The sequence below is a fragment of the Thalassophryne amazonica genome, chromosome 4, assembly GCF_902500255.1.
Source record: "Thalassophryne amazonica chromosome 4, fThaAma1.1, whole genome shotgun sequence".
Lineage (NCBI taxonomy): Eukaryota > Metazoa > Chordata > Actinopteri > Batrachoidiformes > Batrachoididae > Thalassophryne > Thalassophryne amazonica.
Genome location: NC_047106.1, coordinates 91,971,103 through 91,998,345, shown reverse-complemented (window position 1 = coordinate 91,998,345; position 27,243 = coordinate 91,971,103). Strand labels below are relative to the sequence as shown.

Genomic DNA, 27,243 nt, shown 5'->3' with positions numbered 1-27,243 from the left:
ATCTGGAGTACACCTCGACCAAGTTCTAGCATGGTGCCTGTTGCCTCATGCAAGGCCTCAGCTTCATCTATGTCCATGGGCATGTCCATGTCGAAGTTGAAGTCCATGGTGCTCCTTCTACAGCTATGCTAGCAACTCCAGAATGATGAAAATGTGTGCAGAACCAGCTCATTATACAGGATACTCTGGGGGCGGAGCCTAAAGTTCCAATGATCCTGGAGTGATGCGGGATTTTCCCTGTTTGCCTGTGTTGAAACCTGGGTAACAACCAGCGGTGCACAGGGCATTATCAGTGGCAGCAGAATACCGCCGTTCTCACCCGCATCTTAACCTGCAATTGTAAGGGATAGAACTGGGTATTAACCCCCGTTGCCTGACGTGTGCCGGATGCTACGGCGTCAAAACGCTGCGTTATTCGGCAGATTTAGCGGCGTTTTATCCGCGTATTTGCGGCTGGTACGGCGGGCAAGACGCCTGCGAAATGCTCCGCCCCTTTCAACCGCGACAACAGCCGGAACTACCGCGAACGTCGGTCTGCGTACAACCCGCTGACAAAACCGTCTCTGTGTAACCTAGGCTTTAGTTTAGTTTGATTTGGTTTTCTGTGTGTGATTTCTCTTGTTGGGTTTTTTCCTGCTTGGGCTTTGTCTTTCCCTATCTCTCTGGTCTGTCTCTCTTGGTACACACTGTCTATCACGGTGCACACTGTCTGGGCCACACCCTGTTCTGGGGCTTTCCACACACCTCTTTCTATCAATCAATCAACCAATCAACTTTTTTCTTATATAGCGCCAAATCACAACAAACAGTTGCCCCAAGGCGCTCTATATTGTAAGGCAAGGCCATACAATAATTATGAAAAACCCCAACGGTCAAAACGACCCCCTATGAGCAAGCACTTGGCTACAGTGGGAAGGAAAAACTCCCTTTTAACAGGAAGAAACCTCCAGCAGAACCAGGCTCAGGGAGGGGCAGTCTTCTGCTGAGACTGGTTGGGGCTGAGGGAAAGAACCAGGAAAAAGACATGCTGTGAAGGGGGGCAGAGATCGATCACTAATGATTAAATGCAGAGTGATGCATACGGAGCAAAAAGAGAAAGAAACAGTGCATCATGGGAACCCCCCCACAGTCTACGTCTAAAGCAGCATAACCAAGGGATGGTCCAGGGTCACCTAATCCAGCCCTAACTATAAGCCTTAGCGAAAAGGAAAGTTTTAAGCCTAATCTTAAAAGTAGAGAGGGTATCTGTCTCCCTGATCTGAATTGGGAGCTGGTTCCACAGGAGAGGAGCCTGAAAGCTGAAGACTCTGCCTCCCATTCTACTCTTACAAACCCTAGGAACTACAAGTAAGCCTGCAGTCTGAGAGCGAAGCGCTCTAATGGGGTAATATGGTACTACGAGGTCCCTAAGATAAGATGGGACCTGATTATTCAAACCTTATAAGTAAGAAGAAGAATTTTAAATTCTATTCTAGAATTAACAGGAAGCCAATGAAGAGAGGCCAACACGGGTGAGATATGCTCTCTCCTGCTAGTCCCCGTCAGTACTCTAGCTGCAGCATTCTGAACCAACTGAAGGCTTTTAGGGAACTTTTAGGACAACCTGATAATAATGAATTACAATAGTCCAGCCTAGAGGAAATAAATGCATGAATTAATTTTTCAGCATCACTCTGAGACAAGACCTTTCTGATTTTAGAGATATTGCATAATGCAAAAAGGCAGTCCTACATATTTGTTTAATATGCGCTTTGAATGACATATCCTGATCAAAAATGACTCCAAGATTTCTCACAGTATTACTAGAGATCAGGGAAATGCCATCCAGAGTAACGATCTGGTTAGACACCATGCTTCTAAGATTTGTGGGGGCCAAGTACAATAACTTCAGTTTTATCTGAGTTTAAAAGCAGGAAATTAGAGGTCATCCATGTCTTTATGTCTGTAAGACAATCCTGCAGTTTAGCTAATTGGTGTGTATCCTCTGGCTTCATGGATAGATAAAGCTGGGTATCATCTGCGTAACAATGAAAATTTAAGCAATACCGTCTAATAATACTGCCTAAGGGAAGCATGTAAAGTGAATAAAATTGGTCCTAGCACAGAACCTTGTGGAACTCCATAATTAACTTTAGTCTGTGAAGAAGATTCCCCATTTACATGAACAAACTGTAATCTATTAGACAAATATGATTCAAACCACCGCAGCGCAGTGCCTTTAATACCTATGACATGTTCTAATCTCTGTAATAAATTTTATGGTCAACAGTATCAAAAGCAGCACTGAGGTCCAACAAAACAAGCACAGAGATAAGTCCACTGTCCGAAGCCATAAGAAGATCATTTGTAACCTTCACTAATGCTGTTTCTGTACTATGATGAATTCTAAAACCTGACTGAAACTCTTCAAATAGACCATTCCTCTGCAGGTGATCAGTTAGCTGTTTTACAACTACCCTCTCAAGAATCTTTGAGAGAAAAGGAAGGTTGGAGATTGGCCTATAATTAGCTAAGATAGCTGGGTCAAGTGATGGCTTTTTAAGTAATGGTTTAATTATTGCCACCTTAAAGGCCTGTGGTACATAACCAACTAACAAAGATAGATTGATCATATTTAAGATTGAAGCATTGAATAATGGTAGGACTTCCTTGAGCAGCCTGGCAGGAATGGGGTCTAATAAACATGTTGATGGTTTGGATGAAGTAACTAATGAAAATAACTCAGACAGAACAATCGGAGAGAAAGAGTCTAACCAAATACCGGCATCACTGAAAGCAGCCAAAGATAACGATACATCTTTGGGATGGTTATGAGTAATTTTTTCTCTAATAGTCAAAATTTTGTTAGCAAAGAAGTCATGAAGTCATTACTAGTTAAAGTTAATGGAATACTCAGCTCAATAGAGCTCTGACTCTTTGTCAGCCTGGCTACAGTGCTGAAAAGAAACCTGGGGTTTTTCTTATTTCTTCAATTAGTGATGAGTAGAAAGATGTCCTAGCTTTACGGAGGGCTTTTTTATAGAGCAACAAACTCTTTTTCCAGGCTAAGTGAAGATCTTCTAAATTAGTGAGACGCCATTTCCTCTCCAACTTACGGGTTATCTGCTTTAAGCTACGAGTTTGTGAGTTATACCACGGAGGCAGACACTTCTGATTTAAAGCTCTCTTTTTCAGAGGAGCTACAGCATCCAAAGTTGTCTTCAATGAGGATGTAAACTATTGACGAGATACTCTAACTCCCTTACAGAGTTTAGGTAGCTACTCTGCTCTGTGTTGGTATATGACATTAGAGAACATAAAGAAGGAATCATATCCTTAAACCTAGTTACAGTGCTTTCTGAAAGACTTCTAGTGTAATGAAACTTATTCCCCACTGCAGGGTAGTCCATCAGGGTAAATGTAAATGTTATTAAAAAATGATCAGACAGAAGGGAGTTTTCAGGGAATACTGTTAAGTCTTCTATTTCCATACCATAAGTCAGAACAAGATCTAAGATATGATTAAAGTGGTGGGTGGACTCATTTACTTTTTGAGCAAAGCCAATAGAGTCTAATAATAGATTAAATGCAGTGTTGAGGCTGTCATTCTCAGCATCTGTGTGGATGTTAAAATCGCCCACTATAATTATCTTATCTGAGCTACGCACTAAGTCAGACAAAAGGTCTGAAAATTCACAGAGAAACTCACAGTAACGACCAGGTGGACGATAGATAATAACAAATAAAACTGGTTTTTTGAGACTTCCAATTTGGATGGACAAGACTAAGAGACAAGCTTTCAAATGAATTAAAGCTCTGTCTGGGTTTTTGATTAATTAATAAGCTGAAATGGAAGATTGCTGCTAATCCTCCGCCCCGGCCGGTGCTACGAGCATTCTGACAGTTAGTGTGACTCGGGGGTGTTGACTCATTTAAACTAACATATTCATCCTGCTGTAACCAGGTTTCTGTTAGGCAGAATAAATCAATACGTTGATCAATTATTATATCATTTACCAACAGGGACTTAGAAGAGAGAGACCTAATGTTTAATAGACCACATTTAAACTGTTTTAGTCTGTGGTGCAATTGAAGGTGCTATATTATTTTTTCTTTTTGAATTTTTAATGCTTAAATAGATTTTGCTGATTATTGAAGGCCTGGGAGCAGCACCGTCTCCACGGGGACGGGCAACGAGGGGACGGCAGGGGAGAGAAGCTGCAGAGAGTGTATAAGACCACAGCTCTGCCTCCTGGTCCCAACGCTGGACAGTCACAGTTTGGAGGATCCAAGAAAATTGGCCAGATTTCTAGAAATGAGAGCTGCTCCATCCAAAGTGGGATGGATGCAGTCTCTCCTAACAAGACCAGGTTTTCCCCAGAAGCTTTGCCAATTATCAATGAAGCCCACCTCATTTTTTGGACACCACTCAGACAGCCAGCAATTCAAGGAGAACATGCGGCTAAACTGTCACTCCCGGTCCGATTGGGGAGGGGCCCAGAGAAAACAACAGAGTCCAACATTGTTTTGCAAAGTTACACACCGATTTAATGGTTAATTTTAGTGACCTCCGATTGGCGTAACCGAGTGTCATTACTGCCGACGTGAATTACAATCTACCAATTTACGCTTAGCCTTAGCCAGCAATTTCAAATGTCCTTCGATGTCGCCTGCTCTGGCCCCGGAAGACAATTGACATGGTTTGCTGGTGTCGCTAACTTCACATTTCTCAAAACAGGAGTCGCCATAACCAGGAGTTTGAATCCTCGGCGAGTGTATCGTCGAGTGGGGAAAAAACGGTTAGAGATGTGAACGGGTTGACGGTGTACACGGGGCTTCTGTTTAGGGCTACGCTTCCTCCTCACAGTCACCCAGTCACCTGCTTTCCCGACTGCCCGGGATCTGCCAGGGGGGAACTAACGGCGGCTAAGCTACCTTGGTCCGCACTCGACTACAGGGCCTGGCTAGCTGTAGAATTTTCCACGGTGCGGAGCCGAGTCTCCAATTCGCCCAGCCTGCCTCCAAAGCTACGAATAAGCTGCACTTATTACAGTACCGTTACTGCTAAAGGAGGCCGAGGGAATAACTAAACATTTCACAGCCCAGAGCAGAAAAGTACGGGAGAGACAGGAGAAGCCGCCATGCTAAATCGGCTAAGAGCTAGTAGCTACGCACCTAGCGGATTCCTAAAAACACGCAAAGTGAATAATGTGTAAATAATTTAGAGGTGATTCAGCAGAAGGAGTGCCTTAATTAAGGCACCAAACAGGCCATGAAGCAGCACAGGCAACGCACAACAACAGCGAACGCACGACACGGTGCCAAAACAAACAAAAATCGACCAAAGACCGCTGTGGAGCAGCACAGGTACGCACGACAACAGTGCTAAAAAAAAAATAAAAAAAATAAATAAATAAAAACGAAAGCGTTAGCAAGCTAGTTAGCTTGCCAACGCTGATGAAGTTAGCTGATAAAAGTGCTCCGTCACGATGTTTCGACCGTTAGAGGTCTTCCTTAGGCGTTGGAGCACAGTAAAAAAGTAAAAAAAGTAAAAGGTAAAAAAGTAAAAAAGTCTTGAAAAAGACTGTTAGTTCAAAGTCCAAAGCAGCAGGTAGCAGTCTCTGGGTAAACAGTCCCAACAGAGAGCCAAAATTCTGATGCAATCTCACTCCGAAGACAGGAGTACCTCCAGCTACCAGTAGATCCAAGTAATGGGGTGTATTCAAGAAAAACTAATCTGTAACTAACTTCTAATCTGTAGCTCATTTATTTAAGTTCATGTATTTAAGATTACTGGTTGCACTAGTTCTCTGCCAGATTGTTGCATCTTGTGCCTTCATTTCCAGCTCTGTATTCTGTGTTTTCCAGTTCTGCTTCCATGTTGTGTTTGACCACCTGCCTGTTTATCCGACCACGCCTAACACCTGATGATTCTGATTTGTTTGCTGATTTGGACTGTCTTTCTGTGTACCAGACCCAGCTGATTCATTCAGTAAACAATCTTAAAAACCATAGCTGTGTTGCTGAGTCCAGCATTTGTGTCCAGACGTCTCAGTCCACGATAACATTAGATATTACAAGGACTGCTTTCTCCCACCTGCGAACGACATAGACTTCCAAGCTCTGGATAGCAAAAAAACTGCCTGGGTCACAACATTTCATAAAAGTTGCGCATGTGCACAAGCAAAATGCTGCAAAGCCCCATGGATCTTTGAATACGGCTATTACTAGAAAATAAAGCAGTGTCACAAACATTTTAAAATCGAATGAATGCAAGCTCTGCATGCCATTAAAACTGTTTTTTTTCCTCAAAATGTGAAAGTTTGGTAGATATCACTAAAAATTTGGGAAATATACTGTATGTATAAAGGAAGATTTTTGTATACATACACTTTATAGACCTCCGAGACAGGATTGTCCTTAAGGCACACATCTGAGAAAGTACAGAGACATTTGTACTGCTTTGAATGTCCTACTGACAGCAGTGGCCTCCATCATCTGTAAATGGAAGAAGTTGGGATCCACCAAGACTTTTCCTAGAGCTGGCCACCTGTCTAAAAACTGATGGCTGGGGGAGAAGGGCCTAAGTCAGGGAGGTGAACAAGAACACGATGGTCCCTCTGTCAGAGCTCCTGCATTCCTCTGTGGAGATAAGAGAACTGTCCAGAAGGACAACCATCTACACAACAAACGCACCAATCAGGCCTGTATGGTAGAGTTGGCCAGAGGGAAACCACTCCTTAGTAAGCAAGTGACCCTAAGAACCAGAAGAAGGAGTGGCTGAGTGGCCCAGCAATAGCCCAGGGCTGAATCTGTTTGATTCCATTGTATTGTACAACCACATATATGCATGTCTATTGTCGTCCTAATAGACAAAAACATGTTTTGTATGACATATTTGCATTCATCTTGTTTCCTGAGGCCTGATCCTGAGTCCAGCCCCTTATTGTAAAAAGTGTATAAAGCTCTGTTTTGGCTGTGGAGCTTGGTTCAGGTGGCCTGCAGAGAGAGAGAGAAAGCAATGCTGTTGCTGACTTTGTTTGTCTTATTTTTACTAATAGGGAAGGGAGCCTCTGTTTGCCGACTGCAAGGCTCAATACAACCACCAGAGCTGGCCCAGGATGGTGACCTTATCATCGGAGGCATTTTCTCATTCCTTACAGGGACAAATTATGTGCTTAACACATTTGAGAACATTCCAGAAATACAAAAATGCAATAGTATGTACAGCTCCTAATTTAGGGTGGAATAATTTGAATGAATTTTCCTTCTGTGTATTGCTTGAACCATTAACAAAGCTGTGTTTTTTCTTGTTATATCTCATCATTCCAGCTTCAATCTGAGAGAGTTTATGTTTGCTCAAGTCAGGATTTTTGCTATAAATGAGGTAAACAGAAATCCAGACTTACTGTCGAATGTGAAGCTTGGGTATAAGATCGATAACAGCTGTGGCACTGCAGACATAATGAGAGCTGTCGTGACACTAGTGAGTGGACAAAAGAGAGAGATCACTGAAGACACCTGCAATAAAAGTGAGACTATACAAACTATACGGGACATCCGGGATCTACACCAACTGCTGCATTTGCACAAATTGTTGGAAGATTTCATATACCTGTGGTAAGGCAATTAAAGTACCACAGCAATGATTTCAGTTTAAATGATGTGTGTTGTGAACCATTAAAGTTATTTGTTTATTTCATTACAGATCAGCCACTTTGCCACCTGTGTCTGTTTGAGCAACAGAAAAGAATATCCCACGTTTTCCGAACTATTCCCAGTGATTACTACCAGAGTAGAGCTCTGGCAAAGCTGGTTAAGCACTTTGGCTGGACGTGGATTGGTGCTATAGCTGTAGATAATAAATATGGCTTGGACGGCATATCTATGTTATATCAAAGCAGCACAAGAAACGGCATTTGTACAGAGTTTTCTGAAATGTTTTCAATAAGTGATCCACCACACAGGCTGCAGAGATTGCTAGATGTCATTAAACATGCCACTGCCAGAGTAATTTTGGCTTTATGTCACACCAAGAAATGAAGGTGCTGGCTACAGTGTTGCACAAGAACAACATCACAGGGCTGCAGTGGGTGGGCAGTGAGGCCTGGATTACAGATCACTCTCTCATTGACAGCGATGGGGGCCGCATCCTGGTGGGATCGCTCGGCTTTGTTATGAGCAGAGCTCAGATCCCGGGGTTGGAGGAGCACTAAGGCAGTTCCCACCCCTCACAGTTCCCAGAGAGTGAGTTTGTTAGAGAATTCTGGGAGGATATGTTCAACTGCTCTCTGAGCACACTAAAAAGACAAAAGGCAAGCTGTGCACTGGCTTGAAAGCCTAGAAAATGTCCAGTCACAGTTCACTGATGTGTCCTGACCTGAGATTTGCTATAATGTCTACAAGTCTGTTTATGCGGTAGCCCATGCTCTACACAATCTGATCACATGTAAGGAGAGTCATGGCCCTTTCACCAGTGGGCAGTGCGCAGACCCTAAACACATTCAGCCATGGCAGGTGCGGAGCTATCAAATTTCTAACTGCAACAACACATTGTTACCCACATGCACCTGTCACTACTCAACTCATGTTCCTCAGGTCTTGCACTATCTCAGCCATGTGAATTTCACCACAAAACAAGGAGAAAGAGTTTATTTGATAGCTACGGGGACCCAGCTGTAAGATATGAGCTTGTTAATTTGCAACTAACTAACAAAGGAACAATGCAAGGAGTTACAGTTGGCGTTATGATGCATCTCTGCTGGAGAGCCTCCAGTTTATGAGAATAACGTCTCAATTATCTGGGGTAACGGGCTATATTAAGGTAACGCACAGAGCCAACACACACAAAAAAGTGTTAAGAGGTACATGCTTACATTTATATACTGTACATGCAATATAAAATGTGTGTGTGGTTATGTGTGTCGCAGGTACCAGTATCAGTCTGTAGCAAAAGCTGCATGGCAGGAACACGTAAGAGGTCCTCCAGAAAGGAAAACCTGTCTGCTGTTTTGACTGTATACCATGTCCACTAGGCGAGATAAGTAATTTAACAGGTAAAGAGCGTGCACCAGCACATTTTCTCATTCACACACAGACACACAGTGGACACTGTGAAGCATAAATTGCTCCACGTGGATATTTGTGAGTTATATTAGCCTTCATTATCCTGTCATGCTATTACATAAATCATTTTAAGTCTGCATTAGCAAAGTATAGCTGAAAAACAAGTAATCAACTGTGACTTCTTACATTTTGTTAATGTATGAAAATAAATAGATTTAATTGCTCATCTGTTGGGCAGCACAGTGGCATAGAGGTTAGCACTATTGCCTCACAGAAAGAAAGGCCGTGAGTTTGCTTCCCACATGGGGTGTTTCTGTGTGGAAGTTTGCATGTTCTCCCCATGTTTGCGTGGGTTCCCTCAGGGTGCTCTGGCTTCCACCCACATCCAACAACATGCGGGTTAGGTGAATTGGAAACTGTCCATAAGTGTGCGTACGGGTGTGAATGTGTTTATGTGTGGCCCTACTGTAGACTGGTGTTCTGTACCAGGTTCTACCCTGCCTCACGATCTATGAGTGCTGGGGTAGGCTCCAACCCCCCTCCGTGACTCTTAGGTGGAGTAAGCGAGTATAGAAAATGGATGGATGGATTCTCATGTGTTATTGAGGTACAGTCCCTAATCAGAAAAAGTGGGGACAATATGGAAAATCCAAATTTAAGAGGGAGAAAAATCAGTTTATTTACTTGATTTGTATTTCAATGCAGACAATATGACCCAATATATTTCATGTTTTGTGTGGTTAACATCATTTCAGTTGTCAATATACATCCATTCCTGCATTTAAAGCCTTCAACACATTCTAAAAAAAGTTGGAGTGGGGACATTTTATTGTAAATATAAGGATTAAATCATAATTTGACATGCACTTTTCTTGAGAGAAGTCAGGGGATGGACACATATACATTTCTGAGTCAATGAATGTTACATCATTTACACGCATTAACACTGGCCTCCCATTGGCAATATTGCGTCCCTGGTTCCAAAAATATGGTAATCAGGCCTAATTCATCGAAATAGCAGTCTAAAGTTGTCTGCGTCACGACCGATTCGCTGATGAGCGAGACAAAGGAACACCTCCATTTCGGAGTGTCAGAGGACAAGTTGGGACATGCCCAGCTCTCCACAATTTCTCTTATACTCACTTGACTGGTAAGCACTGAAAGCCGAGATAGGCATGTCCCAACTTGTCCTCGGGCACTCCAAAACGGAGGTGTTCCTTTGTCTCGCTTCATCAGCGAATCGGTCGTGACACGCAAAGCCTCTGCGCGGCTTTCCATGACATAATCTCTTGTTAAAAGCTGTAGTAACATTCCTTATTCTCTGTGAAGCCTGTAAATTTTCACCGAAAGCCAGATAAATTTTCGAATGGTTTCCAGCTGCCTGTCTCGAACAGTTTCTGAAAAAAGTCTGATGGAAAAAAAAGCCCAAATCATTCCGCCATTTCCTCGCAATGAAACAACGACGAGAGGGTGGAGCAGTGCTCACTCAAAGCCTGCCCACAGGTGAATGACGCAACCGACAGGCGTGAAAAAACTCATGCATGCGCACGAAGGTTCAAGCTTGGCTGATGTAATCACACGTGATTCAAATCCATATAGTTTTTGAAAAAAATTAAAAGGTACGATACTTTTCTAACAGACCTCGTATATGTATGTGGATGTCAGTGAACAGTGACTCTGCTACATTACAAAACACACACATGCGCACAGAAAGACTGGCTGCCGTGCTAAGCTTATCTGGCCACTCTGGTTAATGAAAATGTTCTGCTCCAAAACAGAAATAACCTCCATTGTCTTTTGGTTTTAGCATTTAATTCCTAACCACAGTCACTATGCAGCTAAATCTACAGTCAAGTTCACAATGGTGCTAACAAAATTAAAGCATATGCAACATTAAGATAAAAGGTACATATTACCTCTGATCTGCACAGATTACATCCGATTATTAATTTTTGTGGATCACGGTGTGACATCTTTATTTGGTCAAGTTTCAGGATTGATCACTATGATCTACAAAGTCACTATTACCACTGATTAAGTATGGAAAATAGAATAATGTATTCATAGTGTGCAAAATATTCAACAACAACAAAAAAAAAAAACTGAATGAGCTCAACATGTAAGTGACATCTCCAAAGAAATGTCCTAATATTTCCTTACTTAGTTCAATTACAGGTCAACAATTAGGAACGGATTAAGACCCTCGGGCTTCTAGTTTTGTTGGAGTGTAAGTTGTGCAATCATAACTCAACATGTTATGGGCAAATGGAAAAAAAAAAAAAACTCAAAATCAAATTGTAGTTTGTATTCTGTTATTTAATTTCCATAACTATTTTTCTTTCTTTCAGACTCCATACACTGCATGAAATGCCCTCCAGAGAGCTGGTCCAACAGACACAGAGATGCCTGCATCCCAAACATGATAGAATTCTTGACTTATGATGAAACACTGGGAAGTCTGTTAGTCTTGTTTACATTACTTGGAATTTTTCTAACTTTGACCACAACACTGGTCTTCTATTGTCACAGAGAAACACCATTAGTCAGGGCCAACAACTGTGAGCTGAGCTTCCTGCTGCTCTTTTCCTTAACTCTGTGTTTCCTGTGTTGCCTACCCTTCATTGGCCAGCCTTCTGAATGGTCCTGCATGTTCCGGCACACAGCATTTGGATCACCTTTGTCCTCTGTATCTCTTGTGTTCTGGGTAAAACTATAGTGGTATTAATGGCCTTCAGAGGCACACTTCCAGGGAGTAAAGTCATAAAATGGTTTGGGCCTGCACAGCAGAGATTAAGCATTCTGGCTTTCACTCTTGTACAGGTTGTGATTTGCATCCTTTGGCTCACAATAAACCCTCCATTTCCCTTCAAAAATCTGTCGCACTACCAAAACAAAACCATCTTAACATGTGCTCTCGGATCAGCTGTTTTGGTTTTCAGCTGTGTTGGTTATATGGGACTGTTGGCTGTTTTAAGTTTAGTGCTGGCTTTTTTGGCTCGAAACTTGCCCAATAATTTCAATGAAGCCAGATTTATCACTTTCAGCATGCTTATCTTCTGTGCAGTCTGGATTTCCTTTATACCTGCTTATGTCAGCTCACCTGGAAAGTTCACTGTGGCTGTAGAGATATTTGCAATCCTTGCCTCAAGTTATGCACTCCTTTTCTGCATTTTTTCCCCAAAATGCTACATTATTTTAATGAGGCCTGAGCAGAACACGAAGAAACACATCATGGGGAAGACATCTAATAACATACACTGCTAAGGATCTCCCGATAACAACAGCTTGGGACTCCGACGAGGGCAGTCGCATCTCCTCCACTCTCCCTTATCGCTCTGCTTTTAACCTTCAAGTCCCTACTTCACCAGACTTGTGAATTCCTCAAAACTATATTGGATTCTGGATCTAATGGACTATTATTGGATTAACCATGGACTTGATCAGCTGGTCTCTGAACGCTATTGACACAATTTTTGTACAAGAAGGTCAGGACCAGGGGATCCTGCCTGCCCAGATGGAACGTATCCTGCGGGCTATGTCCTCGACTCCTGGAGTTCCTGGCGTGTGGCATGCTTGGCGCCTTTCTCTGTGGAGGACGTCGAGGACCTATTCATTTTTGGGCCTTATGGTAGCAGGGCTGGTACTTTTTGGCTTATGTGCTGCCCTGTCTACCGGAAAATTGGCAAGACGGCGGCATCAAGAACCACGGGCCCTCGCTTGTCCATCATGATTAACGAGGTCAGCAAGGCAGTGCATTCTCAGACTGCGTTGACTCTTGAACTCAGACGCAAATTGGATGACACCTTGGAGCTGATGTGTACCTTGCAGTTGAAGATGAAGGTTTCGGAGGCTGGTGAATAGTTCTTAATTCATATTGGGATTTGGCTGAGTGAGTGGAACTGTAAAAAGTGTTTTTCACTGCTCAGCTGCAACACTACAGGCATTAAGGTCAATTGCCCACTGTTTTTCCTCCAGAGGAATTTATCCAGGCTCTTGTGAGATTATTGGCTCCGTCTTATCTCAACCCACAAGGACAATAAACTGACAGACTTACACATGGACCAAAGCATGCTCCAGTCCTTATCACTCTTGCTGCCCCTCCCTCCCTGCGGCAGGCCTCGTCCTCTCAAGCTGGCCTGGCGGCGCGACTTGACAGTTTGCAGTGGCTACAACCACACTCACATTGCCTCAATTGGGAAACGGACTGTTTCAAGTTTAGTGCACATAAACAATGTCAAATGTTATGTGTTGTCCTAATTCTGATGTGTGGCCATTATTACGGTAAACAAGTAATAATTGTTGATCAATTGCTGTTGTATGTGGAATGTTGAGTGCGGACATCTCATTGTTGTAATAACAATGATAATAAATCTCTCTGTCTATCTACCTACCTATCATCAGATTTTTATGCCCCAGATCCTGATCTGAGTCATTTAATATTTAGACCCATGCAAATCCATAATTGATCAGGAATTAATGATCAGACCAGTTCTATCACTGCAATCGGATCAGGTCATCCCTATAACTGACTGATCATTTTCTGAAACTGAAAATTGGGATAAATTCTGATTATTAAATTTAATTAAATTTGTATGTTTGTGATAGAATGTTTTATGTTGTGTGGGCCGCTGAAGAGGAGGTACTGCTGGCCCACCACCACCAGATGGCGCCCTGCTTGGAGTGCGGGCTCCAAGCACAAGAGGGGCGTTGGACCTACTAGGAGTGACAGCTGTCACACATCATCAACACCAGCTGTCACTCATCAACCACATCCTCCATAAAAGCCAGGCTGCAACTGCACCTCCCCGCCGAGAAATCAGCTACCATTCAGGTACCTTCTCTGCTGTGATTTTTCTGAGACTGAATATTGTTCTGTGTGCAGCCGTTTTCCTGTGGTGACAGTCTGAAGCTGGATTGGCGGATAGTGTGAGCGCGACGTCTTCGCCTCTCACTCCTTCCAGGGAAGTGACTGACAGGAGCTGCACAGGTGATTCTGTGTCTGGAGGGTGGGAGGTTTTCCCTCCTGGAGGAATTAACTCTGTAAGATTGCTTGGTGTATATACACACACCCCCACCATTAACTGTTTGTTGTTTTCTGCCAGCAGTACCCACCGGGGTCTGACTGCTGAAGACAGTGGCCACCTGGGGCACAGGGCTTGGCGGCTCCGGTGTTCTTCAGATCCGTTGGCGGTGGAAACTGTGTGGGATCCGGCTGTTCTCTTGCCAGACGTCTTCTATAATCTTCGAGCCTGCCCACATGTCCACCTTGTGTATGATTGGACGATCCACATTCTCTGTCATTGTCTGTCTTTCGTTGTGCGATTCACAAACATTAATTGTTACTTTTTGGCTTATCCATTGTGCGTTCATTAACGCCCCCTGTTGTGGGTCTGTGTCACCTTCCCAACAGTTTTAGCTTGCATCATAATTATTGTATTTTTTAGTATAATTTAAGTCATGTTAATTCATCCCAGTGAGCAAATTTTCTGCAGTACTTAAAAATTCAATTGCTTTTCAGTTATGTATTCAACACATCCACTGATCTCTACAATACAGAAACAACATTAACACATTTAAAATATAGTATGTTGACAAATATGCTGATGTATCTTGAAATGAATTGTTTGAATAAGAAAAGTAAATATCACATTGACACATTATTGCTAGAAACAGGTAAACAGTGTACTGATGGAATGACTTGGTGTGAAATGAATGGCAACATAGGGAGACTCAAAGGAGGCATATCAATTGCACTGTGATGGAAGATCCTGGATGGCAACTTGACAGACAAACAACTGGTCCAGCCCCATCTCTTGAAAGCAAAAATTGGTCTGCCAAAGCAAAGTGAAATGTGGCCATCGCATTTGCCCTTTTCAGACAGTGGGCACCTGCATGCTGGATTATGCCCAGAGAAAAGTGCTACATGTTACATGAAAATTCAGTAAGGTATATCTTATATATTATATTCCAATTCTAAGGTGGAACTATGCTAGATACTAAGGTATATTTAAATATCTTAAAAGGAAGAGTAAATAGAACAGTAGAAAAGAGTAGAGTAGAGCCACTTAGGTGCCTGGTCTTGAGAACCAGGGATGGTAGGTTAAAAAGCTTTTTATCCCATAGGAACTCTCCCTACCCACCCAAGCGGCTCAAGAAAAAAGGTATATATAATAATAAATATTAAGACATAAGAAAATTAAGACATCATATATATAACATATTTAAATATTAAGGATAATAAACAACATATACAATAACTATGGTACTATATAATATACAGGAGTAGGTATTAAAATCTAAATAATACAGGAGAAGATTGTAGTATAGGTAATTTAGTATATAGACTAGTAGTAAAATTAAATTATTGTCGGGATTCATGGTGAGGAATGAACAATGCAGGACACAAAATGCAGACTCACAGAAACTGGAGTTGGAGTAATAAAAGGCTTTATCTGGAAAAAACTGGCATAGATTCAGTACACAGGTGATCATCAAGGTGACAGAGGTAATAGGTAGAGACGTAAGGCTAAGGCGTGGTCAAAGCAAACTGGGTTCAGTGCACAGAGTAGCAATGTTGTCAGGACTGAGGCAAGAATCAGAGTCAAAAAACAAGCACAGTTCAAAAAAGCACAGTGAGTCCAAGTACAAGGGCTGAGGCAAAAAACAGGGTCTAACACAAAGCAAGGTCTTACACGGTTGAGCAAAAGGTCAGGAGCGAAACAAGGCTGGAACGCAAACTAGGTCAAACGAACTTGCAGAGGAGTGGAGAAAGGGAAGGCCTTAAATACACAGATGAGGTAATTAGCTTAACAAGGTGCATGTGTGGATGAAAGTTCCAGAAGGGAGGTGTGGTTGGGTGAATCCAGAGGAGCGAAAAGATGCAAGAGAGTGAGGGAGTGATTCAGGGGGACTGTGACAAAGATGAAACAGACACGTGCAAGAGAATAAGTGAACCTAAGGACAAAACAGAGACAAAGATGAAATAAATATGTGCAAGAGTGTAAGTGAACACACAGGGGGAACAAAGAAGAAACAGACAGGTGCAAGAGTGTACGTGAAGGAAATGCAATCGGTGACCAAAATTAATGACAATAAAGGAACAAACTAAACACATGGCTAAAGTCAAGAAGATAATAAACATAGCAAAGAATCTATAAATTACCATCTGAACTGTAAAACAGAAACAAAACACAAGACCAACCATATAAGCTACATGAAGAACACAAGAGGACTGAAACAACTAAAGACTACATTATAAGAATCAGGAGACAAACCAGAATGGTTAACACAGTGGAAACAACCATAACTGGATAGAACAAAGAATGAAAAAAACTACATGACTAAAATATGAAAAACAGAAAATCCAAAAATAAACAGAAAAAAACCAGAGACTAGAGAATATAGAACAGAAAATAAATGATGAACTCAGAATGAAGCTAATAACTAGAAAAACTGAGCTATGAAAATGGGAAATAAGTGAACCTACCCCACCTGGGGCTGGACCCTGACAGTACCCCCCCACCAAAACAGCTGACCCCGGAGGCCAACAGAACCCCCCAAAAAACATGGCAGAAGGAGACACAATGCCGTCAACAATGGGTGGGCCGGTGGGGGCTGGCAGGTGGGCCCAATCCCACCGAGAGCTACCGGAAAGGATCCCTGAGGCCAGAGGCCAAAAGGGCAAGAACAGAAACAGAAACCCTGCCCCGGGGGCGTCAGTCCCAGTCAAAACCACAACTGGAGGGTTGACTAAGAGGCAGACCAATACCAAGAGCAGGAGGTTGACCATGAAAACCAAAAGTTCCCCACTTCTTGGGGAAACGGTGGGCAAGATGACCAGAAGCTGAGGCAGGGATAGAGGCAGGCCTAAAGGGAGATGCAGGAGACAAAACCTCAGAAAAATCAGACCCCTTACTGGGAACAAATTGTTGGGGTCCAGCATAGCGGGCGGGACAAATTAAAGAAATAATGGACTGAAAAGCCATGCGTGCCCGCATCCAAAACAAAAACACAAAGCGGGGAATCAAAAGAAATAAAAAAAACATCATCAAAAACCAAGCAACCCAAAAAAACAACCGAGTGGAGGAGGGACTGGTGAAAAACAAAGGGGACCTGAACCCAGGAAAAATGGAATATACCACATGAAAAATCCAACATAAGGATCTCGGCCGGAAGTAACCCAGGTTAATTAAATCAGCAAAATATTGAGATAAGTGAAAACCAACAAAAGACCTGAGGGGTAAATCAACATTATAAATGGGCAAAAATGAAGAAGCCAACCAGAAAAACCACAACCAGGAAAACAAAATGGAAACAGATTAATAACCGACCAATAGGGGGCACCAAACCAAGAAAAGATAAGATAAGAAAAACAAACACACCATAAGGAGGGCAAAAGAAAATGGACAAATCACTGGAAAAGATTAAAAGAAAAATTATACTTGGAATGGGGCCCAACCAATGCAGAAAACAAAATAATACATCATGAAAACACTGAGACACCAATGAACCAAACCAAGTAAATGGGACCCAAACCATAGCAGGCAACTCATGAAAAAGAAAAACAAACTGGTGGAATGCACTTGAGGACTGACAAAAAATGGGCAACTTAAGCCAGGAACCAAAGAACCTTACCCATATGTCATGCAGGGAAATTACTGGTTTCCCCTTTTGATTTTAACATATGTAAAAACCATAAAAACATGAAAGACAGGGTGTACCAGACCAGAGAAAGGATTATAACTGATGTAACATGATGACTTGACGAAAAAGGACCAAAACATTGCTTTAAGAGTCCAGACTGCATGTCAAATGAAAACGATAGAAAACACAGCAAGCAGAGTTGCCCAAAGGAGTAAAAAGAAGCAAAACTCACAGTCATGAAGATGATGAAATTGGTGGTTTGTTTTGGTGAATCCACAGTAGTGCAGGGAAGTCGTGAAAGTCCAGAAGTTGTGTTCTGGGGTGAATTCTCCTCTGTGGTGCATGCTGGAGATGAGCTCGGTGCCATGCGCACAGCTAGTTCAGGGGCTGTGCATGGAGCAGCTCATTCTGGAGCCGCTTTAAGGTGTGAGGCTGCTGGTGGGGGTGCTGGAACCACCTCCTTCGGCACCATAGACATCTGTGGAGCGGTGGGCAATGTGATTGCATCAGGTGAAGCCGCTGCTGTTGGTGATGAAGTGCACGCTGGGATGGTTTCATCCAAAGTCAGGGAATGTGGCAGGGCTGTGCGTGTCATGGTCGATTCGATCGCTGCTGGTGTGATCTGTGGCGGTGTAGCAGGAGTCTGTGGTGGTGTGCGCGCTTTGACGGTGTCGGCAGGTGGTGCTGTAGAGAGCCCCACTGAGACACGCCGAGGCGTCGGAACCGGAGTTTCCCAGAGCCGGTGCGCTGGTGACGGCGGAACAGGTGATGTCAGCTGCTGTGAAGACGTGTTGCTTCCTGAAGGCCCTACATGAACAGGGAAGACAGGCAATGCTACAGCTTCCAGAACCGTAGGTGGAGTGGTTGTGGGTGCCGTTGACTGGAACTGAGATGCACGTAGTTTGTGTGGAGCTGGAGTGGGTGCGGCCAGCGCAGGTTGCCGCATAAGATCGCAGGACCGGCCCACCAGGCTGATCAAGCTCTGCCCACTTCCGGGTTGAAGAGCACTGTGATGGCACTGCAGCTCGCAGACTGGGCGTGGTTAGAAAGCCCCTCTGTGGGGGTGTGACAGCAGCAGGAGAGAGTGTTATCACCCGAGGTGTTTCATGGCAGGCTTCAGTAAGTTCAGCTTCAAAAAGATAGTCCATCGGATCCTCAATGAACGGAGGGAGCCAACCTTGCTTGAACAGGGTTTTAATGTTAACTAATTCTGGAAATGTCTGGACCAAATTGGGTTCAGTCTGCAGTATCTCATCAAGAGCAGAAAAAATACCCTGCTTTCGCTGCTGCCCTGGATTGCCAAAAAACTCAAAAAACAAGTCCTGGATTTTAAACAAAATGTTAGCAGTGTCTTGAAGCCTCATTCCCTCTGTTTCTGATGAGGTTTCAACATCCTCCTCACAATCATCGTCATCACCACATCATCATCAATATCTTCCCAATCAGACCCACTGTCAGAGCAAGATGGACAGGACGGCAGGAAGCGTTCAGGTTGCCACACCCAGGCTGGAAGACTACCTGCAGCAAATAGATCATCCTGGTTTTCTAACTCTGGGAAGAAGTCAAACAGCCAGCGATTGCCTTCAACAAGGTTCCAGGCTTGGTCCAGAAAATCAAATTTCTTCTTTGGGGTGTGGCATGAATGGAAACAGTTGAAGAAAAAATTTATTTCAGAAAAAATGTCTTTGATGGTAGCCAGGTCGAGGTTTGGGGTGACCATTTTTGAGTCCGCTGTGTCCTTGTATGGCCAGTTCGTTCTGTCGGGATTCATGGTGAGGAATGAACAGAATGCAGGACACAGAATGCAGACTCACAGAAAATGGAGTTGGAGTAACAAAAGGCTTTATCTGGAAAAACTGGCATAGATTCAGTACACAGGTGATCAGTCAAGGTGGCAGAGGTAATAGGTAGATGTAAGGCTGAGGCGTGGTCAAAGCAAACTGGGTTCAGTGGCACAGAGTAGCAATGTTGTCAGGACTGAGGCAGAATCAGAGTCAAAAAACAAGCACAGTTCAAAAAAGCACAGTGAGTCCAAGTACAAGGGCTGAGGCAAAAACAGGGTCTAACACAAAGCAAGGTCTTACACGGTTGAGCAAAAGGTCAGGAGCAAAACAAAGCTGGAACGCAGACTAGGTCAAACGAACTGGCAGAGGAGTGGAGAAAGGGAAGTCCTTAAATACACAAATGAGGTAATTAGCTTAACAAGGTGCATGTGTGGATGAAAGTTCCAGAAGGGAGGTGTGGTTGGGTGAATCCAAGAGGAGCGAAAAGATGCAAGAGAGTGAGGGAGTGATTCAGGGGGACTGTGACAAAGATGAAACAGACAAGTGCAAGAGAATAAGTGAACCTAAGGACAAAACAGACAAAGATGAAACAAACACGTGCAAGAGTGTAAGTGAACACACGGGGCGAACAAAGAAGAAACAGACAGGTGCAAGAGTGTACGTGAAGGAAATGCAATCGGTGACCAAAATTAATGACAATAAAGGAACAAACTAAACACATGGCTAAAGTCAAGAAGATAATAAACATAGCAAAGAACCTATAAATTACCATCTGAACTGTAAAACAGAAAACAAAACACAAGACAACCATATAAGCTATGTGAAGAACACAAGAGGACTGAAACAACTAAAGACTACATTATAAGAATCAGGAGACAAACCAGAATGGTTAACACAGTGGAAACAACCATAACTGGATGGAAACAAAGAATGAAAAAACTACATGACTAAAATATGAAAAACAGAAAATCCAAAAATAAACAGAAAACAAAACCAGAGACTAGAGAATATAGAACAGAAAATAAATGATGAACTCAGAATGAAACTAATAACTAGAAAACTGAGCTATGAAAATGGGAAATAAGTGAACCTACCCCACCCTGGGGCTGGACCCTGACAATTATATTTAGTAGGCTAAGCTATAAATCAGGTATTTTATTATAGAAACAGAAGCTATGCTGTAATGTGTATTGGTATCTATCTAAAGTAACTCTACTAGCATACTATAGGAAAATAAAAAGCATAATCTATATGCTATCAAATGGAAACCTAAGAACTTAGGTCCTATATGTTGATATCTTTAAAAGAACACAAAAACTGATGAATCATTAAAAATCTACACCATGTAAAATAAAATTGTAAATAATGAAAAAAAGCTAGTTATAGTAGGAAGAGCTAAATTAGCCATTAATAAGCCAACCGTACCTAGCAACCTCTTCTTTGTCTTTCGGCTGTTCCCGTTAGGGGTCGCCACAGCAGATCAATCGTTTCCATCTCACCCTGTCCTCTGTATCTTCCTCTGTCACACCAACCACCTGCATGTCCTCTCTCTTCTCCCGCTGTTCGTGGCAACGTTTTCCTCCTCTTCTTCGTCATCTTCGCCCAGCAGTAGCCCAATTTCCACCAGCACCCTGTTGGGCAATAGCACCGGTGGCGGACGTTGTTAACCCGGGCCGCGACCGATCCGGTATGGGAATTCAATTCTGAGTCTGCATAGTTGGGTTGGCTTGTTTTACGCCGGATGCCCTTCCTGACGCAACCCTCCTCATTTATCCGGGCTTGGGACCGGCACTCAGAATGTACTGGCTGCACACCCCATGTGGCTGAGTTAACCGTACCTAGCAACCTAACAAACAAAAACGGTGTCCAACATGTCCAACATGATGTTCTCTGAGAACATAAATGATACTCCCAGACCAGTCTTTATTTCGTGCTCCCGTCACAAAATGATTCAAATTTTCGTGACGGGGTTTTTTTTTAAACTCACTATTACTAACCCTCCTGCTACCCCCAACCCTAACCTTAACCACTTCTGACTCCCCCCCCCCCCACCCCCCACCTTCACTTTTAATTTCGTGCAGCCATTACGGAATGAATTAGAATGAATTTGTGTTGCCGTGATGAAAATGAGGCACTTTTCGTCACAATATTACGAACCAATAGATTAATGTATATTCATGGTGCTGAATTACAATTTGCCATGAGACTGGGTTGGATACTCCTCATCTGAGTCTCCCAAGTAACCTTTCCTTTGATGAAAAGTCATACCAGCAATAAAAAAAGGATATTCCAAATAGACCTGGTACCAAACACATCCAGTTGTCATCATAGATCACTGGTCCAAATTTCACAACAGAACTGTAAGACAGCCAGTACCAGGATCCAAAAACTTGGACCTTCATTCTCCTCCAAATATAGCAGCATAAATATACACCTCATATCTCCATAAGTTCTTTCAAAGTCTCAGTCTCAAAGGCTGAGGCCTAAGAAACATGAATGTCACTACTGAGATAAGTGAATGTCTCCACAAGTTCAACACTGTCACAACATATGAATACCCTTAGATGGAGAGAGATGTACTTCCAATGAGGGAATCAAGGATTCTGATCTCCCTAATATGTTTAATGTTTTTATTCTCTATTTGAAAAGCATAACTTTCCCAGAGACATCTCCATTTAGAGAGTCTCTTAGTCCTGAGTCTGATGTTGTCTTGACCAGGGATGAATGGGTCAAAAGTATTCTGAAGGGTATAAACACTAGAAAGGCCCCTGGTCTTTCTAATGTTTCTAATGTTATAGTCTCTCAATTCTCACCAAATTCCGGTTAGCTGGAAATCATCTACAGTGATCCCAGTCCCAAAAATGACTAAACCGAAACAACTTAGTGATTTTACGGATGTCATTTTAACTTCATTAATAATGAAATGTTTTGAGATAATTGTGAAGAATCTTATTCTGGAAACAGTGGTTGGAGCCCTGGACACACTTCAATTTGTTTAACAGGCAGGGAGAGGAGTGGAGGATGCAAAGCTTTTTATTCTCAACTCCCTGTATAAACATCTGGAGAAGCCACAGGCACATGCCAGACTCTAGTTTGCAGAGTTCTTGTCAGCATTTAATACGATGCAGCTGTATCTGTTAGTTCAAAGGCTGCATGATGATTTCCACCTGCCTCAACAGCTTGTTTTATGGATTTTTAATTTATGGATTTTTTTATGGATTTGATTGAAACCCATTGAAAGTCTTGAACTTAACGCTGATTCAAAGCAATCACTCAATAAAATGTCAACTGACACATTTTAGCCATGTGGTACCCTCTCTGGTCACGATCCTCCATGCCAGTGTTTTAGTATTGAGGATTCCAGGAAAACTGGAAAAGGAAGGGGTGTCCTTTTCTGATATTTCCCCTAGAAGCAAAAAATAGATGGTCACTTTCAAGAGATGGGAATCAACCAGTTGTCTACATATACAGTTACCATCCAGGACTCAACGTGGTTCCATGGTGTCGGGAATATAGCAAAAACTTGCACCAGTGCAAGCTCCCAGACCTGAGCTAATCTTTTTAAATTTAAGATGGCTTGTAAGATATTCTGCATCAATTACAATTCAAATTCATTTTAATTTATTTCATTTATATAGCACCACATCACAACATTGTTGCCTCAAGGCATGTCACATGAGTAAGGTCTAACCTTACCAACCCCCCTTAGAAAGCACACAGGTAACAATGGTAAGGAAAAACTCCCTCTGGTGATAATGAAGAAGAAACCTCAAGCAGACCAGACTCAGAGAGGTGATGCACTGCTTAGGCCATTCTAATAATTAAAAGGTTTTTACAAACTTTCCAAGAATTTCTTAACAAACAGAAGAAGTAGAAAACGGAAACAGAAAAAAAACAGAAGAGCAACAAAAACAAGTCAAGTGTACATAAGTATTCGCAGCCTTTGCATAGAAGCTCAAAACTGAGCTCAGGTGCATCGTATTTCCACTGATCCTCCTTGAGATGTTTTGTCAGCTTAATTAGAGTCCACCTGGGGTAAATTCACTTGATTGGACATGATTTGTAAAGGCACACACCTGTCTACATATAAGGTCCCACAGTTGACAGTGCATGTCAGAGCACGAGCCAAGCCTGAAGTCAAAGGAATTGTCTGTAGACCTCCGAGACAGGATTGTTTGGATGCACAAATCTATAAATATGGCCCCACTCTGACCAGAGTAGGGCCATATGTACACTGGAATTGTTAATGTAACACTATCAGTGTTGTTTTACACTGGTGATTTTAATGTCCTAGAGCTGGCCACCTGTCTCAACTGAGTGAATGGGGGAGAAGGGCCTTAGTCAGGGAGGTGACCAAGAACCTGATAGTCAGTCAGAGCTCCAGCATTCCTCTGTGGAGAGAAGAGAACCTTCCAGATGGAGAGCCATCTCTGCAGAAATCTACCAATCAAGCCTGTACGGTGGAGTGGCCAGATGGAAGCCACTCCTTAGTAAATGGCATATGGCAGCCCACATAGGGTTTGCCAAAAGGCACCTGAAGGACTCTCAGACCATGAGAAACAAAATTATCTGGTATAATGAAACAAAGACTGAACTCTTTGGCATGAATGCCAGGCTCATGTTTGAAGGAAACAAGACTAACCCTACAGTACATCCCTCTCCATCTAACCAGATGGAACTTGAGGGCTGCTGCAAATTGGAATGGGCAAAACTGCCCATATAAACTACGCTGTCACCATAGTGGAATTCTTGCACTAGTTACCACACTAGATTAACGGATTCCACACCCACATTAATAGTAGGTCATGCAGGTTTGCTAATCACCTGCTCTGTGGCCTGCTGTAGAGTCCTAATGTTACCCTCCCTGTAGCACTCTATCTATGTTCTATGTTTGCCAATAAGATGGTGATGCCTTCCCCAGTAGGGTGAATGCCATCCTGCACCAGCAAGTCACAGCGACCCCAGAAAGAGGGCGAGTTATCAATAAAAGTAAAGCCTTCCTCTCTGCAAAACTGCACCAGCCACATTTTCAAAGATATCAGCCTGCTTAATGCCTCATCATTTCTCTGAGAGGGGAGGGGCCAGAGACTATTACTTGATGCTGACACATCTTCCTGGCCAGGTCACAATTCCTCTCTATGTCCATTTTTGTGACCTCTGTCACACCATAACATCATTGGCACTGACATGAATGACTGTCTACTCTTGTGCATAGTCAGTACCCTAAGATGAGAGAGAAGCAGTGTCAGGAGCTCTGGCCCAAGGAATACACTTAACATTGGCTGGTGTATGTAATCTGACTTTGCGGGTAATAGAATTCCATATCACTAAGGCACATCATTCTGGCCTGGAGATAGGGGGAGAAGTTACCCATGTGTTCAGAGGATTATCAACAGGTATAGGCTAAGGCCGACAAATTGTTCACTATCGGCAGCGGCAACTGTGAGCCAGTATGACAACCAGACGCCAAGCCTTACAGGATTAATTCTGCCTAAAAACAGTCCAAATGCCATCAATCTTAGCTGGCAAAGGTAAGCTAATGTTAACAGGCACGCTAGCAGCCCCAACACAAAGTTGGTCTAGAGTGCCCATAATGTCTAACTCCACTGAACAAAGAAGCTACTCTAGCTTACAGCCATGGCTCTCTAAGATGACCATGTTGTCCAGTGACATTGCTCAAGTTATTTTTAAAGTGTTGTTCACGAAGAAAAGAATAAGTGAGTCGTGAAAGCTAGCGCAAGCTAAGCGCTAACGAGAAGCAAACCACTCCTAGGATTTACAGAGCAGTAAATTCATGAGCTAAAATCTGTAGCTTTTGCACTTTAAGACTAACAAAAGTAATGCACAGGTAACTAAAATAAAAGACATGATTACAACCTTTGGCACTCAGTCCGGTCACTGAGGACTCAGTCCGTCGCAGAAAGTGGTCTGACAGGGAACACGTAGCAGCAGGTTTTTCAACATCACTTTAAACTGTGTTAAGTAGTGAAGAAAGTGCTTCAGCAGGGTAATGAGTATATTTTGCATTTCTGGTTGGAGTTTTTGAAAATATGGATTAATGCACTTGTCAAAGTATTATATGCACTAAATCAGGCTTAAGGCATGAGGCCTTTAAAGAAAACCCACACTTCCACCAAGAATTATCACAACTGTACATTTTTGCTGTATTAATGATTTTTTAGGTGTTTTACTGGTGTTTGTGTTCTGCCAAATACACTTTTAATTTAATTACAAAATTCTGTTGGTTCAAACACATGATGATGAAATTCAATAGAATTAATGAGGACACATGGACACAACATACACTTGAAGAATAACAGTGAGACAACAATTAAATAGGTCCCCATCTGTTGAAAGTCAATTGAATTACCCTGTGGACCTGCTCCAGTGGGAGTGCAAAATCACAAAAGGCAAACACAAGTGATTAAACATTGCACCAGACTGCAACAGCCTGCATCATCCTGCACAACAGCAGCAGGTGGCTCATTGCTTATTAATTTACAATTATGCCACAATATGAACTTGTTACATTTAGAATTAAGTAAGGCATTATTTTGGCCTCTCTGCCCTTATGGCTTTAGTTGTCTGATCTCAAATCTATACAAAATATTATTCAATTTCCTCATAAAATAAGTGCAGATTAATAAAAACACAAAATCATCACACAGATATAAGCTTTATTTTGTTATTTGAAAGCAACAAATTTGCGTACCCGGATGATCCTAGGAGCTATTTTGTCGGGGGCTTTGTGCTCCCTGTAGGGTCTCCCAAGGCAAACAGGTCCTATGTGACGGGTCAGACTAAGGGCAGTTCAGAACCTCCATGACCAGTAAAAAAATCAAGGACCGAGACGTCGCCCGGTATGGCGGAGCCAGGGTCCCACCCTGGAGCCAGGCCTGGGGCTCGCACGCGAGTGCCTGGTGGTCGGGCCTTAGCCCATGGGGCCCGGCCGGGCTCTGCACGAAAGAGCGACGTGGGCCTGCCCTCCTTTAGGTTCACCACCTGCAGAGGGGGCCATGGGGGTCGGGTGCAGAGAGGATTGGGTGGCGGTCGAGGGCGGGTGGCCCCGTCGGCCCGGTCCATGCTCACAGCCCCTGGCTGTTGGGACGTGGAATGTCACCTCACTAGGGGGGAAGGAGCCTGAACTTGTGCAGGAGGTTGAGAGATACCAACTAGAGATAGTCGGGCTCACCTCCATGCACAGCTTGGGCTCTGGTACCCAACTCCTGGAGAGGGGCTGGACGCTTGATTTTTCTGGCATTGCCCATGGGGAGAGGTGGAGAGCTGGGGTTGCATTGCTTATTGCTCCCCAGCTCAGTCGCCATGTGTTGGAGTTCACTCCGGTGAACGAGACGGTCGCGTCACTACGCCTTCAGATCGGGGACAGGTCTCTCACCATTGTCTCAGCCTACAGGCCGAGCAGCAGTGCAGAGTACCCGACCTTCCTGGAGTCCCTGGGAGGGGTACTAGATAGTGCTCTGACTGGGGACTCCATTGTTCTCCTGGGGGATTTCAACGCCCATGTGGGCAGCGACAGTGAGACCTGGAGGGGGTGATCGGGAAGCACAGCCTCCCCGATCTGAACCTGAGTGGTGTTCAGTTGTTGGACTTCTGTGCTAGTCACAGTTTGTCCATCACGAACACCATGTTCGAGCACAAGGGTGTCCATAAGTGCACGTGGCACCAGGACACTCTGAGCCGGAGGTCGATGATCGACTTTGTAGTCGTATCATCTGACCTTCGGCCACGTGTCTCGGACACTCGAGTGAAG

The 27,243-nt window shown here is 43.3% G+C and overlaps 1 pseudogene; it reads left to right on the top strand.

The window, feature by feature from the left end:
* Positions 1–223: 223 nt before the first annotated feature.
* LOC117508980 lies at positions 224–12,309 on the top strand (annotated as a pseudogene).
* Positions 12,310–27,243: the final 14,934 nt, after the last annotated feature.